The 17,435-nt window shown below is 42.5% G+C and overlaps 1 protein-coding gene across 1 annotated transcript in view; it reads right to left on the bottom strand.

Annotated features, from left to right (window-relative positions):
• The window catches only part of LOC129861423 (neural cell adhesion molecule L1-like), a 79,375-nt gene extending 75,773 nt beyond the window's left edge, over positions 1-3,602 (bottom strand). The window contains exon 1 of the mRNA XM_055932810.1: positions 3,420-3,602. The gene's annotated coding sequence lies outside the window, so the exon portion shown is untranslated. The remainder of the gene's footprint in view (positions 1-3,419) is intronic.
• Between the last annotated feature and the right edge of the window lie 13,833 nt (positions 3,603-17,435).

Here is a 17,435-nt window from a genome sequence, read left to right as displayed (position 1 = left end):
GGCAGCTGATGTGTGTAGTCGTGTATTTGGGGCAGCTGATGTGTGTAGTCGTGTATTTGGGGCAGCTGATGTGTGTAGTCGTGTATTTGGGGCAGCTGATGTGTGTAGCCGTGTATTTGGGGCAGCTGATGTGTGTAGCCGTGTATTTGGGGCAGCTGATGTGTGTAGTCGTGTATTTGGGGCAGCTGATGTGTGTAGTCGTGTATTTGGATGGCTGCAGTGACTGGCAGTAGGGCCTGGGGCAAAATAACAGGTGGCTTTGGAGCATGTAGCTAGCGTAAAAACACCAGTGTGGAGAATCTAAATTAGCTAGGATAACACTAACACTGCACAACACTGCACTTCAATAGCTTGCATAAATAACACTGCTCCCCCCAGTGAGCTCTCCTGCTTGGCAGATTGCGAGCACACAGCCCACCTTTCCTAACACAATGACATCTCTCCGGTTTAACGAGAGAATATGGCCAACACCATTGTCATTACAAAAAAACGGAATAGTGCACAGAAATACATGTAAACAAGGCAATAACGTGAACAAACGATGCTCCCCGGGACTCGCCTCTCCAGTTCTCTAACATAATGATCAATACGTCATTGTGCATATCATCTGTTTTTCTATCCCTTTTTTCCTATTTTTTCCTTGCTGCCATCTTTACAGCCAATCCTCCCTCTGACCTTGTCCCCTTTCTCTCTCCTGTTGATCCCTCCTTCTCGCTCTCTTTTCTCTCTCTCGTCAGATAATCCCTCCCTCCCTTGCTCCATCCATCACCACCTCTCTCTTTCTCTCGTTCTCCCCCGTCCCCCCCTCCCTCCCTCTATTTCTCCCTGCCCTCTCTTAAATCACTCTATCTATCCATCCCTCTGTTAGAACAGCTCAATTAAATCCTGGCTGGCATCAGAGAGAAGGAGATTACATTCTGCTGCGGTATAGCTAGCCCAGGGTAATCATACACTGTACTGTACAGCTGTGTGTGTGTGTGTGTGTGTTTGCCGGCTACGCGCATGTGTGTGTGTTTGTATTACTATATAAAAGAAAGAGCCACTCTGTTTCTAGGAGTGCCAAACTGCCGGCAGTAGCAATACACTGACTATTGCATTAAACAGTTTGATAATACGACCAGTCGCCTGGGCATTTCGCCTCAGCGCACACACACACACACACACACACACACACACACACACACACACACACACACACACAAGCGTGAAGAGACACACACGCAAGCAATGGCACACACACACTATGCACACACACCTCCCTGCCTATATCTTGATCCATATTGTGTGCTGTCCCGATGGTAACAAGTCATAGTCAGCCGCTGAGCAGTGTCCCCAGTACTGTCCTCATCTCATCTGGGACAGGCTGGAGGTTATTGAGGCATGGCGCGAGTGAGGAGAGGGAGGAGGGTGGAGAAAGAGAGAGGGGAGAACGAAAGAGGGTGAAGGGGAGAGAGAGGAGAGATGGAGGGGGAAGAGAGTGAAAGCAGAGAGAGGGAGTGTTTTCTTTCACACGACAGCGCTCACACCTAGGAGACTAAAGAAGACAGCATTTAGTATAGACTGCCTGTTATGTGTTCTATGCCCCCTCATCTGCCTAATGGAGATGTGAGAGCTGGTTGCCATGTTTGGCACATCGCCAGATGTCTGCATCCGTTCACGGCCACACCTGTACAGTCTGTTGTATTGGGAGAGATGCCCGGACTGCCACACCCATATTTTCCTTACCAATGTCTCTCTCTCTCTCTTCTCTCCTTCCCCTCCCTGTCTTTCTGTCCCATCAGACAGTACTGTAGTTAGTTTAAGGTAGCAAAAGGGAAGGATACAGGAGCTCCCCAGAGGAGCACCAACCCAGATAACGTCCTATTCCCAGAGAAAGAGAGTGAGGGAGAGGAGAGAGAGAGGAGAGAGAGAGAGAGAGAGAGAGAGGGAAAGGGAGAGAGGGAGAAGAGAGAGAGAGAGAGAGGGAAAGAGAGAGTGAGAGAGAGGGAAAGAGAGAGAGTGAGAGTCTCTGCAGAAGGACAGCCAGGACAGGAGAGCCTCTATTCACAAAGCAGGAGTGCTGATCGATCAGGTCCTTCCTGTCCATATGGTATTATTTATGGAAGTGCAAAACGGACCCTAGATCAGGAGAGCTACTTACCACAGATTAGACCTCCATCCTCCCGACCACTAGCCTGGTCCCAGATCTATTCGTTCTGTATAGCCAACTCTTATGGTCATTGTCAATGCCATGAACTAGACTGATCCCAGATGTGTTAGTGCTGTATAGCCAACTCCCATAGGAACACACAGATCTGGGACCAGCATGCTACCAGACGAGTGAAAATACCATTACAGCACAACGCAATCACAGCCATGCTTAACAACATCAAACCAGTGAAATATAGGCGAGGCTGGGGGAGGGGAGGACAACAGTGGGAAAATATGGCCAAAGTAGCAAGGTAGGGAAAGCAGGGTTGACTGGAAAATTGCTAAAAATACTAATTAATTAGAACAAATGTGTAGAATGCACTGTCAAAAGTGCAGGACACAAGTGAAAATAACTGCAAAAATGCTTCACATAGCAAATACTGATACATAGAATTTTGAAGAAATCAAATGTTTACATTACATATTTTTGAAAATTGCTAAGTGAGCAAAATAACCCACACTCAATGTAAAATTTTAAAAACGTGTAATCACTTATTTTGAATTTTTATCGTATCACACAATCATCCAGATGCAAAATAAAATCTATATTTACGCAGATTATCGAAGCATCCGACGATATGATATGATTTAACAAGGCTCCACAACAGCATTGCGCTCAATTTGAATAGCTGAGCCAGACCCTGTTGCATGCTACATGCTATCTGAGTGTGTACCCAGCAAAACATACTAATGACATGCAATAATACTCTTTCCCTATAACACCATCATTCAAACTATTCAACGAGATGTCTTCTTCAATACACTTTCATTTTCTCAATTACCCATCATCATTTTCGAATTCATTAAAAGTCAACTATAAAAGGAGATACTATGGTACAAAACCTACAACCACTTCTACTACAACATCGAGAGAAATTATGATAAGCACATTTGCTCATTTTAACAATAATCTCAACAGAAATCCTGAAATATTAATACTTTGATAGTTTTATCCAATGACATCACCACTAATATTGCCCTCCAGACACTACTAATATAGTCACAACGACACATGACATTACTCTTCTAGAAATTTGACTCAAATTCATCTCGCCACAGCCACCGCAGACAGGCTAGTAAGGCTACCATCTTGTAAAGCTGTGATTGTAATTGCAGATGTGACCCAGGTGTGATGAAGATATCATCCGGCCACCTCTCCTCCACCCAGCCAGCATTCTAATTAATCCCTCGCTCATCTTGTATTTTTAATGGCTGTGTTCTTCTCTTACCTCCACAGGTTTAAATGATGGACTCAGAGATGTTGATCCTTCTTTTCCTCTGGCAACTCCTTGTCCTCCCTTTTTTCTTCCTAGTTCTTCCTTTTCTTCTTCTCTATCAAATTGATTGTGCCCTCTCCTCTCGCTGTTCTGATGCTGCAGTGATTCAAAAACACACCCTCTCTCCCTCTCTCTCAGCCGCTCTCTCTGCCTCCCTCGCTCTCATTGGCTGCCTGCTAGAGGTGAGGTGACATCACCCTTCTCCTCGCCTCTCCCCTCATCCCTCCCTCTTCTTCTCCTGCCTCGCTCTATTCGCTCACTCTTGTTGGATTCTGACCATTCCTTTATTGTCTTCTTCCCCCCATCGTTCCCTCCCTCCCTCTCTCCATTCCCTCGGTGCACCCCTCCTCCCTACATCCATCCTCTCCTCCTTTCTCTTCTCCGCTGCTGGCCTTATGCATGCAGTCTTTCCAGCTGGATTAGTCTTGCCAGGTTCCAGCAGCCAGCCAATCTGCTCTGCTGCCAGATAGCAGCTCTCTCTCCTTTTCCTATACGCAGCCATGCAGATCAGCTCTAGCAGGCATAACAATACATTTATTAGCATAGTGGTATAGCCTATGGCCCTACCCACTCTGCTCTACATCTTATTCCCTGCTCATGTCCAAAATGGTACACTATTTCCTACATAGTGCCCTACTTTTGGCCATAGGATACGCTCCCTAATTGCAGACTGACACACCCATATGGCACTGGTCAAAAGTAGTGCACTGCATAGGGGATAGTGTGCCATTTTGGACGCATGCTGCATCTCTCTCTCTCTCTGTCTCGCTTCCTCACCATGCTCTGTCTAATAGCCCTATACAGGTGCTTTAAAGGGACAGCCAAATGACCCTTTACATTAATAACGTCTAATGGATTCTGGCTTCTGTCGCTACTAAAAAGGCATCTATTGCAAACTCCTGGTTCAGGAGAATCATTCTACAGCGTGTAGGAAGTCTAGCTCAGACAGATCAATATGGATAATGTCTCTCTTATCTCTGCTCATTTCACTGATAAACAGAGTACTTCTCTTCTTCCTACTGGACGTATGGCTCTAGATGTAATCAGGAAAGACCCCTCTCTGTCTCTCTTCCTCACCATGCTCTGTCTAATAGCCCTATGCAGGTGCTTTAATGGGACAGCCAAATGACCCTTTATGTTAATAACGTCTACCATGGTCGACTGAGCCCATCTTTCTCTTACAATTAACGGATTCAGGCTTCTGTCGCTACTAAGACACCTACTGCACACTATCTATTGGGCTTTCAATTGATAAAGCAATCAAAGGAAACGTAGTCAGTGTCAGACAACGTTGTTGTGTTATGTAACGTAATTCTATGTGGAGAAAAATGTGTTGTGATCTGTGACTGGGAGGTGTGGCTGAGGGGCGGAGCTGGGAAATGCCATGTAAAAAAAAAAAAAAGTATTATCATTTATTTATTTATTACCTTTATTTAACTAGGCAAGTCAGTTAAGAACAAATTCTTATTTTCAATGATGGCCTCGGACCAGAATGTTGATTGGGGGATAATAACTCTGAGAACTGCTGATTGGGGGATAATGAGGAAGTGGCTCAGTTATCTGTAGGAAGCCTATCTGTGTTGTGACATGATAACAGACAGGCAGAGGGGTGATAACAGTAATATGGTACTCAATGTCTTAGGGTGGTCTGGAAGGACTGTACATAACTGATCCTCATTTTTCACTGATCCTGAAAACTGTGAAGGGAGAGAGCGAGTTGGCTGTATTCTCTGATAAGGGTCTTTGTGACCAAAATCTACGTTTATCTAAGTGGGCAAAGACGCATTTCTATAGTTTCTTTCTGCACCCGTCAGGAGATACCAGTGATACAACACCGGGGACTAAAGAGTCTCTGATACTCGCTGTGATCTGGAGTCTGGGTTGATCAGGACTGGGCAGAACAAACTGGCTTTCACTGATCCTCACACTTATCTTTTCTGATGGTCTTGTGAATTGTGTCTGCACCTGAACTTTCTCTGAAGCACTGTCTACTCCCCTCCTTCATTGGTCCAGAGAACTGTGATGAGAGAGGTGGAGACAGAGAGCAAGAGAGAGAGAGACAGAAAGAGATAATGCCATCCGAGTGCAATATTCATGTAACCACACAGAGATTTGAGGATGACGATATTGTCCAGTCCCATTGAGCTCCATGTTATTCCACTGTGGCAATGAGGCCAGTCCAGTCTGAGTGCCAGGCTCTCCATGTTATTCCACTGTTGCACTGAGGCCAGTCCAGTCTGAGTGCCAGGCTTCCCATCTGCCAATATACCCAGTCCCATAGGAAGTGCCAGACAAAGGAGGAAGCAGACAACGGACACAGCGGCGGAGCATGGCAGAAGGTGATTGATTACAGTGAGAACACAGATCATGTACGACAGAACCCCAGAGGTTACACAGCCATATTTAGAGATCTGAGGGAAGGCTGGGATTATGAAAGCCTGGAGATACAGTAGGCCTGAGGCAAGACATGAGGATGGGACAAGGGCTAAGGCTGAAACCTTTGTAGAATTACAGAATACAAATGCATTATACGTCGAAATGGTTTCTGTTTTTTATTTCTAAAACCCCGGCAGATAGCTAGCTGCAGAGCAGGGGTGGAATTAAGTTTGTGATAGATTAGGCACTAAGGACATTGAGGGAAATGACTTAGCACTATTTGTTGGCACAAATTTGAAACTTCAGTCAGCAGTGAGAGTTGAGATGAGTTTTTTTGCACAGTTCATTTACACAGACGTTTAATCTGAACATTCTCTGTTAAGACCCTGTTGTAAAAATACACAAATATTTAATAAATGGAACGTTAGTAACGTTAAGAGAGGCAGCCCAGCGATTCATTCAGAGTGGTTCAGGAGAATCATTCTACAGCGTGTAGGAAGTCTAGCTCAGACAGATCAATATGGATAATGTCTCTCTCGTGTCTCTGTTCATTTCACTGATAAACAGAGTACTTCTCTTCTTCCTACTAGACGTATGGCTCTAGATTTAATCAGGAAAGACCTTTGAGGTCCATATCCAGCAGAACTCAACCGATAGAGTGAGAAAGCTAATCGAGAAAACACCAAGAGTAATACCTTTTTGTTATCAGATTTTTACTTTGCCTTTTATCAAGCTGTAGCCTACTTTCACGGTTCTTATCTACACTGAACAAAAATATTATACGGTGTTGATCCCATGTTTCATGACCTGATGTAAATGATCCCAGAAATGTTCCATACGCACAAAAACGTATCTCTAAAATGTTGTGCACAAATTTGTTTACATCCCTGTTAGTGAGCATTTGTCCTTTACCAAGATAATTCATCATCCTGATATCCTGATCAAGTAGCTGGTTAAACAGCATGATCATTACACATGTGCACCTTGTGCTGGGGAAAATAAAATGCCACTAAAATGTGCAGTTTTGTCACACAACACAATGCCACAGATGTCTCAAGTTTTGAGGGAACGTGCAATTGGCGTGCTGACCGCTAGAATGTCCACCAGAGCTGTTGCCAGAGGATTTAATGCTCAGTTCTCTACCATAAGCCACCTTCAACATAGTTTTAGAGAATTTGGCAGTACGTCCAACCAGCCTCACAACCAAAGACCACGCGTAACAATGCCAGCCCAGGACCTTCAAATCCGGTTTCTTCACCTGCAGGATCGTCTGAGACCAGCCACTGCAACTGTGGGTTTGCCTAACCGAAGGATTCCTGCTCAAGCTGTCAGAAACCGTCTCATCTGCGCGCTAGTCATCCTCACCAGGGTCTTGACCTGACTGCAGTTCGGCGTCGACTTCAGTAGGCAAATACTCACCTTCAATGGCCACTGACACGCTGGAGAAGTGTGCTCTTCACGGATGAATGCCGGTTTCAACTGTACCGGTGTCACGCTCTGACCTTAGATATCTCTGTTTTCTTTATATTTTGGTTAGGTGTCACGCCCTGGCATTAGTTATCTTTGTTTTCTTTATTATTTTAGTTAGGTCAGGGTGTGACATGGGGGATGTATGTGTTTTGTATTGTCTAGGTGTTTTGTATGTTTATGGGGCAGTGTCTAGTCTAGGTGTATGTATGTATGTCTATGGTTGCCTAGATTGGTTCTCAATTAGAGACAGCTGTCTATCGTTGTCTCTGATTGGGAACCATATTTAGGCAGCCATATTCATTGGGTAGTTCGTGGGTTATTGTCTATGTCTATGTTGCATGTTAGCACATTGTTTTGATTAGCTTCACGTTTGTCGTTTATGGTTTTGTATTATTTTGTCAAGTGTTCTTCGTTTTCGTCTTCATTAAAAAAAGAAGATGTATTCAAACCACACTGCGCTTTGGTCCTCCTCTCTTCAACGTTACGACGATCGTGACATTAGGTCAGGGTGTGACGAGGGTGGGTATGGTCGTTTTTGAATTGTCTAGGGTTTTTGTATGTCTATGGTGGCCTGATATGGTTCCCAATCAGAGGCAGCTGTTTATCGTTGTCTCTGATTGGGGATCATATTTAGGTAGCCATTTACCCTTTTGTGTTCGTGGGTTCTTGTTCTATGTTTAGTTGCCTGTCTGCACTATCCATATAGCTTCACGGTTCATTTTGTTATTTTGTTAGTTTGTTCAGTGTTCATTCGTTAAAATAAATAAGAATGTACGCATTCCATGCTGCACCTTGGTCTCCTTCGTATGACGAACGTGACAACCGGGCAGATGGCAGACAGCGTGTATGGCGTTGTGGTGTTGAGCGGTTTGCTGATGTTAACGTTGTGAACAGAGTGCCCCATGATGGCAGTGGCGTTATGGTATGGGCAGACAAGCTACGGACAATGAATACAATTGCATGTTATCAATGCCAATTTGAATGCACAGCAATAATGTGACGAGATCCTGAGGCCCATTGTCGTGCCATTCATCCATAGCAATCACCTCATGTTTCAGCATGATAATGCACGGTCCCATGTCGCAAGGATCTGTACACAATTCCTGGAAGCTGAAAATGTACCAGTTCTTCCGTGACCTACATACTCATGTCCCCCATTTAGCGTGTTTGGGATGCTCTGGATCGACGTGTATGACAGCATGTTCCAGTTCCCACCAATATCCAGCAACTTCGCACAGCCATTGAAGAGGAGTTGGACAACATTCCATGGGCCACAATCAACAGCCTGATCAACTCAATGCGAAGGAGATGTGTCGAGCTGCATGAGGCAAATGGTGGCAACACCAGATACTGACTGGTTCTGATCCACACCCATATCTTTTTTTTAAGTGACCAACAGATGCATATCTGTATTCCCAGTCATGTGAAATCCTTAGATTAGGGCCTAATGAATCTATTTCAATTGACTGATTTCCTTATATGAATTGTAACCCAGTAAAATCTTTGAAATTGTTGTATTTATATTTGTGTTCAGTGTACATAGCGCCCGTTATTCCACCTGGCTGTCACACAATGCCTCTCATACTATCTTGGTGAGCTAATTTTCTTCTGTTTTAATCCATATATCTAATTATCTTCACCTGACCTTATACACCCCTTCTTTCCTACTCTCTTTCTTACCCTCCATCTCTCTTCCTCCTGTACAGTAAGGATGAGTCAGCTAGCAGAAGAAGGGAAATGTTGATGAAAGAAAGATGAGAAGGGAGGAACATCGGGAGAGAGGGAGAGAAGGAAAGAGGGAGTGAGGAAGCAGTATGAATGAACAACTTTCAGTCGAGGGTTGCATGAAAAAGGGACGCTGTCAGCAGAAAAGAGAGAGAGAGAGAAAGAGAGTGAATTCCATCAGCTTAAAGAGCAAATGTGACCAACAAAGGTATTGACTAAAACAGAAAGGATACGTGGGCATTGAGAGACAGGAAGAGACAGTAAGAGACAGAGAGGAAGTTTGATCGACAAAGTGATGGAGAAAAGGAGTAGAGGGAGAGAGTATTATGGAAAGTGTGATGGAGGGAGAGAGAGAGTGTGTGTGTGTGTGTTTTAGAAAGAGCAAGACAAGCCTAAATCGTAACTTTAGATGTTTGTATGGGAGAAAAGGAGAGAGAGGCAGAGAGAGAAAGACAGAGAAAGACAGTGTGTGCGTGTTACACTGCTTTCACATAGGATTTACAGTATTTTGCCTACAATTTTTTTTTTTATATGACACCTTTACAAACAGGCTAGTGGTAGTAGTGGTGTTCAGATGTGGGTGGGCGTCTATTTTAATATATCCATTGAAAATATACTCCATAAAAAATAAAAAACATTATTCATTCATTTAGGCATGTCCTAAGAAACATTATAAGACTAATAAAATGTATTTTCAAAAGAATAGAATAGCACATTTCGCATCTAGTTAGGCCTACGTGAAGGTCTGTGCAGCCATGGCTGCGCCATCCAAATGAAATCAATAGTTTGTTAATGATTTAAACAGACGACACCTACCCAATATCAGTCAACACACATATATATTCTATTGACTAGTAGGAATACAATGTAATATTACAGAATAAAATAAAACAAATATTTTCATGTGTCATGGGAATGTGTTAAACAGCTGTCATTTTAAATAAAGTAATATTTTGAAACAGAGCCCAGGCCCATGGTTTTTTTTAATCCATGTTTTATCTCTTTCCTACCCTCACTCTGCTTTGTTAGGGAGCAGGCGTGGGGTCTTACCTTCATATTTCACAACCTCTGCAGGCATTTGGAGTTGCCTATCGGCGATTGAGCAACATAAATAGCCTTACACTTGATTTAGGCTACATTATTGCATGCAACAAAAAAAAAATCTGAACAGTAATAGATGAGCTATAGCCTACAGACGGTGATTCAGTGAAACAAAATCACATTGATGGATTAGACAATTTCACAGGCTTTTTGTTAGGAGTAGGCCTAGGCTACTAAGTGAGTGCGAGTGACGAGCAAAATAGCCTTATCCACTTGTTAAACTACATGACATGGCAAAATGTTCTAATGGCCTACATGAGCCAACTAGGTAAGATGATTATTGCCTCAATTTCCCAGCCTATATGTAGCCTAACCAATAGGGTATCCAAATGGAGATTCGGTGAAAACAAACATCTGACATATATTGATTTATCAAGACCCCATACTTGTCAGGGAGGTGACCAAGAACCCTATGGTCACTCTGACAGAGCTCCAGAGTTCCTCTGTGGAGATGGGAGAACCTTCCAGAAGGACAACCATCTATGCAGCACTCCACCAATCAGGCCTTTATGGTAGAGTGGCCAGACGGAAGCCACTCCTCAGTAAAAGGCACATGACAGCCCGCATGGAGTTTGCCAACAGGCACCTAAAGACTCTCAGACCAGGAGAAACAAGATTCGATGGTCTGATGAAATCAAGATTGAACTCTTTGGCCTGAATGCCAAGCGTCATGTCTGGATGAAACCTGGCACCATCCCTACGGTGAAGCATGGTGGAGGCAGCAACATGCTGTGGGATTATTTCAGTGGCAGGGACTGGGAGACTAGTCTGGATCGAGGGAAAGATGAACGGAGCAAAGTACAGAGAGATCCTTGATGAAAACCTGCTCCAGAGCGCTCAGGACCTCAGACTGGGGCGAAGATTCACCTTCTAACAGGACAACGACCCTAAGCACACAGCCAAGACAACGCAGGAGTGGCTTCGGGACAAGTCTCTGAATGTCTTTGAGTGGCCCAGCCAGAGCCCAGACTTCAACCCGATCTAACATCTCGAGAGACCTGAAAATAGCTGTGCAGCTATCCAACCTGACAAAGCTTTAGAGGATCCGTAGAGAAGAATGGGAGAAACTCCCCAAATACATGTGTGCTAAGCTTGTAGCGACATGCCCAAGAAGACTCAAGGCTGTAACTGCTGCCAAAGGCATTCAACAAAGTACTGAGTAAAGGGTCTGAATAAAATGTGATAGTTGTATTTTTTTTTATACATTTGCAAACATTTCTAAAAACCTGTTTTTGCTTTGTCATTATGGGGTATTGTTTGTAGATTGATGAGGGAAAAAACTATTTTAATCCATTTTAGAATAAGGCTGTAACGTAACAAAATGTGTTAAAGGTCGAGGGGTCTGAATAGTTTCCGAGTGCACTGTATGCGTCCAATAAATTGGTCTGCACCGCATCACTCCTAGTGATTCAGGGCTAATCTCTATCGCCATCCAGCTAATTACAAGCGACTGGCTAAACGAAAAGACAAACCTTTTACCTCTGAGATGTTAAAGTCCATTTCCCGGTGCTTGACATAAGAGCTCAGCCAAGATAGCATGAAGTAAAAAGACAGCACTGTTTTCCCACCTGAATCTCCTCATTGCCCCCAGCAACATTAGCCTACATTTAGGCTATTGTTTATATGTGTATTACACACCATGTTGAGGTAAGAATCGGAGTATAATGCTGTTTGGATGTCAACCCCAATCCATGTCCATGCCATAATTACCAATCAGCTGCATTACAGTTAAAAACGACTTTCCCTACCACCATCAATTTCTGTATGCTAGCTATGCTACCAGCTTAAAAAAGACTCAATCTGACATCTGCAGTGGCCCTACAGCAATCACTGTAATCCAGCCTCTGTTGAACTCAGGACATGAATTCTTCTTGCACTTCGTGGAGCAGAGCAGAGCTGTTGTGAAGGAAGTGAGTTTGTGTTTGTACAGGACCTCCCGTAATGCAGAGCATTACAGAGCCCTCCGCATTGTTACACAATTTCGGAGGCACACGGCTATCTGGGATGGTTGGGTATGGAGCTTTATTTGGCCTCGGCAAACCTCCGGAGGCTCCGTAATCGCGTCACACCCTCCATATGGAGCCTCCGGACAGCATTGATATCCCTACCCAAGGTATCATTAAGATGTATTTTATTTGGGAAATTGCTCTGATAGACTTTCAAAGTTCCCCATGTTTGTTGTCAAGGAAGTGAGTTTGTGTCTATACAGGACGTACCGCCCCAACCTACTGTCAACCAATTATGGCAATGCGGAGCTATACTGAGCCCTCCGCATTGTTACACAATTTGGGAGGAGCACGGCGATGTGGTACGGAGCTTGATTTGGCCTTCGCAAGCCTCCGCAATTGCATCACACCCTCTGTATGGCATTACCAGATCAAGCATAAATTGCCTTTAACAATGCAGAGGGCTCTACATAGCTCTGCATTGACACGATTGGTTGTCCGGTGCAGACAAATGACAGCTCCCTGAAGCACCAGAAGTAGGAATGCTCTGACTTCTGCTGAAGCCGCATCACAGTAAATTCTGTACAGCCACTGCAGACATCGGATTGACAATGCAGAGCCTTTTAAAGCCATTGGCATCACTTTACCGAAATGATTGCCATGAGGAAGAAAAGGTCTTTTGGCAGAAATAAAATTTTAGGCTTTGATACCGCCAATACCTTCCAGATATAAAGAAGAGGCTGAAAAAAGTTGGCAGTATGATAAAGTTGGCAGATAAACTTCTTAGTATGAAAGGGATTAGAGAAAGGAAGTAGAGAAAAATAGAGTGTTCGAGAAACTGAAAGAGACAGTGCTACAGATGTAACACTCTTTCAAGAGTCAGTCAGTTCCAAGAGGGTGTCTGAACTTAGCTGAGCTGTTTTCGCTGTTGTGTTTCTGCTGCTGTGGCTCAGTGCTCTCTCCATTGATTGGGTTAAGGTCATTACGTGGCTGTAAGGTCGCCCAGCTGTCTCGACCCGGCGTTAATCACTCACTAATCGAAGGGAAATGACTCTGATTTAGTTCTCTCTTACAAACCGGAGTGCTACCCTGTCTGTCTGTCAGATATGAATGTCTACATTCCAAATGGCACCCTACATAGTGCACTACTCTAGGGTCGTGCACAGGGCAGGATAAAGAAATTGTAGGCCCCTGGGGCTTTGTTTAAAAAAAATATTGAACTCTGAATTCCATCAGCTAAATCATATAGCTATCTTCTAGTATACACACTGTCAATCAATTTCGCCAATGCCATGGTTGCCAGTGCTAGACTGATAGCTGCCTTCAGCAGAGTAAACATGTTTGTTAGCTCATTCTATCTTTGACTGACGTTAGCTAACGTTACCAAATAAAGAGTGTGTCTCAATTTGGTAGCCATCTATTCCCGCCCTTGTCTGGAAAACACTCCGTAAAAAAACACTCACTAAAAATAGAATTGTTGATATACAGTAGGTAACTCACTCTGTGTGCAATGATGAATGTGTACAGTATAAATCCTATAAATCATCTATGGTTGGTATAGTTGGGTCTCAGCTGGCTTGCAATCTTGCTGCCAATTTAGTGATGCTAGTTAGCTAACGGCAAACTGACAATATTGAAATGTCCCTGTTAGGTATGCGTAGCTAGCCAGTCTAAAAGAGATCAATACAATTAGTGGGGTGGTTCAATTGTGTATTGTTGTGTATTTTGTTGTGGCTGGTACAGAACCTGATTCCACCAATACGTGCCTCCAACCCCTAGCTCTGCACAAGGTGAAGGTAAATTGGCCAAAATATTTACAAGCTGAAGGCTAAACTAGCTCAATTTACAGTAAGCATGGCATAAACATGATTTGGGTAGTGTTTGTATGGTTTGTGTTATGGGGCTACAGGTGGTTAGAGGTACCCTGAGGACCACAGAATACCTTCCAGACCATGTAATCAATTGCGTCGACCCCTCTTATCTTTTTACCTTTTGTAAAACTCAGGTTATCTGGAGTCATTCCACAGTGCCCTGCTGAAAAATACCCTAAAGCGGGGCATTTTGGGTATACAAGCATGAGGGAGCGGACACACATTGCATTTATGGAGCACAACAAGATTGTGGGACAGAAACGATCAAGGGATACTGAACAGTATAAAATCAACACTAACGACACAACCACCTCATTCTCAAAACACAACACAAAAACACGTCAAAACAATTCCCCTGCAACAGGCTACTATTGACAAGAATGACTGGTCAAAGTCAAATGGGCTGGGGGAGGTTTACAGACAGTACTTTGAGATGAGGAAGGGGCTTTTGGTTGTGCTTAGACAGTAAATATATTGTTGTGTATGAGAGCGATTGAGGTGCCTTTTCTCATCAATCTCCCACACACAACAATTCATACTGTGTAAGAACTGCCTTCAAAAGACTTTGCACACCTTCTTTAATCAATGAGTGAGAAGACTTGAGACACGATGGTGGCACACCATCTTTAAGGAGCAAAAAAAGTATTTATTTTAATAATAGAGCATTTGACATTTTACGAGACTCCTGTTACCCCTGAATCGCGGACATCGCTAAGATTGGTGTAGCACAGAGAATTTTCAACCAAACAGTACCTATCCTGTAACTCCTAGTAATGTATAACAAAAATCTTTAGTTAAACTGTCATTCAGCTCCTCATCTGCTTGAAATCCATCATAATGTCTAATCCCTCGAGGGGGATACAGTTCTGCTACAATGACACATGCAGACAACAGAATTATGTTTCTGTATCTAGAATTCACTCCAGGAAGAAGCCCAGGCATTAAACGTTATTGTCTGCAAGACAAAAAAAAAGCATATTCACTCTATTGTACAGTTTGAACAACAGTTGAACCGTGCCAGCATAACATCAACATTAGGGTAGACTAGTTGGACATGCATACATGTGCACAGGAACATAGATTACATTTACAACAATATCTAACCTAATAGAAAGAAATATGGCATAACACTCAACCTTTGCACAGCGACCAGACCGTACAAATGAGCCTAGGTAGGTAGGCAGACATCTATTTTTAGAGATTTACAACAGTACATTGTTGTATTATTGATTCTCCTCACTGTTCGGTAGTAAACTTAGTGCATTCAGAAAGTATTCAGACCCCTTGACTTTTTCCCACTATGTTACAGCCTTATTCTAAAATTGATTTAAAAAAAAAAAATCCCTAATCAATTTACACACAATAACAAAGCAAAAACAGATATGGAAATGTTTGCAAATTCATAAAAACATACAGGAATATCACATTTACATAAGTATTTAGACCCTTTACTCAGCACTTGTTCTTTACTAAACATTTGTATTAACCTATTCACCACCTCCCCTGTTCAGAGGATACCATTTTTTTCTTTTTACAGCTTTTCTGCAACATATACATACACATTTTAAATGCATGGTACTTTTATATACAGCAATCACATAATAATAAAACATTACTAAACAAACTCTTTAATTCCACCCCTCAGCCACTCTCAGCCCATCCCACCTATCACCATAGACCACCCTCGTTTGGTTTCCATGTGCCATATATTTTTCAGTTGTGCGGTGACATACATTTTTAACCTTTTCTAAATCATAATAGTATCCACAGATTGTGAGCTAAAGATGAAAACCTTTCCTACGAGTATTATTATATTATTTATTGACTGACTATGGCTTTCCAAATCCCCCAACACTGCTATTTGTAAGGTTAATTTGAAGTGAATGTTGTGATTTTTTTTAACCATTCCTGAACCTGTGACCAGAAACAAGCTACATAGAAGGCAATACCAGAATAAATGATCTAGTGATTGTCTCTTCACAGCAAAATCTACAGATCTGAGATTGTTGTATGCCCCATATATATAGCATTCTGATGGTGGCATGAATTTTGTATAATAATTTAAATTATTGTGTTGAATCAAGTGCAGTTTTTTGTACCAGTTCATAAACCATGTGCCATGGAATCGGTACATCAAAAATCTTTTTATTTATAGACAAACAAATTCCTTACCTTCTCCCTCTTCCACTTACCTCCTCCATTTTTGTGGTAACGCTGCAATCAGTTGGTTTTACGTTTGGATTGAGCAGATATTCCCATTTATTTTCGATAGCTGTATATGTGACATAACTCCACCGTTTCCAAATCATAATGTTATGAATAAATATAATACAATAAAAAAATATACATAATTGTCTTATTTGTATTACATCAGTATATTTTAGTTCAACCATAATTGTTGTTCTATCTTTTCTGGAGGATGAGCCTTTCTTAATAAGTTACTGGAGACCATTTTGGGTTTAAGTATAACTTATGAGTGAAGCTTTAAGTGAGAGGTTTAAAAGGTTTAATATTGAATAATTTTAGTCCCCCTAACTCATATTTATTTTATAAATAGGCACGTTTAATTTTCTGGCTTAGCATTCCAAATATATATTTTTTACTCGTATGATTTAAAAAACGAGTCGTCTGGAGTAGGCAGCGCCATTAGTAAGTAAGTAAACTGTGATAGTACCAAAGAGTTAATGAATGTCATTTTCCCATGAATAGACAAGTATTTACCTCTCCATGGTTGCAGAATCTTACCTATTTTTTGCAAACTTTCTATTGAAATTGATCGTGGCAAGTTCATTTATATTTTTGGAGATGTGAATACCAAGTATGACTACTTCACAATCCGTCCATTTTATTGGTAAACTACAAGGTAGTGTAAACACTTTTTTAACGATACAATACGTAATATGGTACACTTGTCATAATTAGTTTATAGTCAAGATGCTAGAAAAGTGATCAAGATCTTCAATGAGACTGTGCAGGGATGCAGATTGAGGACTTTAGAAAAAAACTAGTCATCAGCATACATTGACATTTGTTTCTAACCCCTGGACTTCTAACCCCTTTATATTCTTGTTGGATCTAATTTTAATAGTTAGCTTTTTTAATAGTTAGTCTTCTTGGGTATGACTTGGCACCGCTGTATCTGGGGAGTTTCTCCCGTTCTTCTCTGCAGATCCTCTCAAGCTCTGTCAGGTTGGATGGGGAGCGTCACTGCACAGCTATTTTCAGGTTTCACCAGAGATGTTCAACCGGGTTGAAGTCTGGGCTCTTGCTGGGCCACTCGAGGACATTCAGAGACTTGTCCCGAAGCCACTCCTGCGTTGTCTTGGCTGTGTGCTTGGGGTCGTTGTCCTGTTGGAAGGTGAACCTTTGCCCCAGTCTGAGGTACTGAGGGCTTTGGAGCAGGTTTTCATCAAGGATCTATCTGTACTTTGCTCCGTTCATCTTTCCCTCAATCCTGACTAGTCTCCCAGTCCCTGTTA

The sequence above is a fragment of the Salvelinus fontinalis genome, chromosome 8, assembly GCF_029448725.1.
Source record: "Salvelinus fontinalis isolate EN_2023a chromosome 8, ASM2944872v1, whole genome shotgun sequence".
In the NCBI taxonomy this organism is placed as follows: domain Eukaryota; kingdom Metazoa; phylum Chordata; class Actinopteri; order Salmoniformes; family Salmonidae; genus Salvelinus; species Salvelinus fontinalis.
Note: the sequence above shows the minus strand (reverse complement) of the source record. Positions and strands in the feature narration are given on the sequence as shown.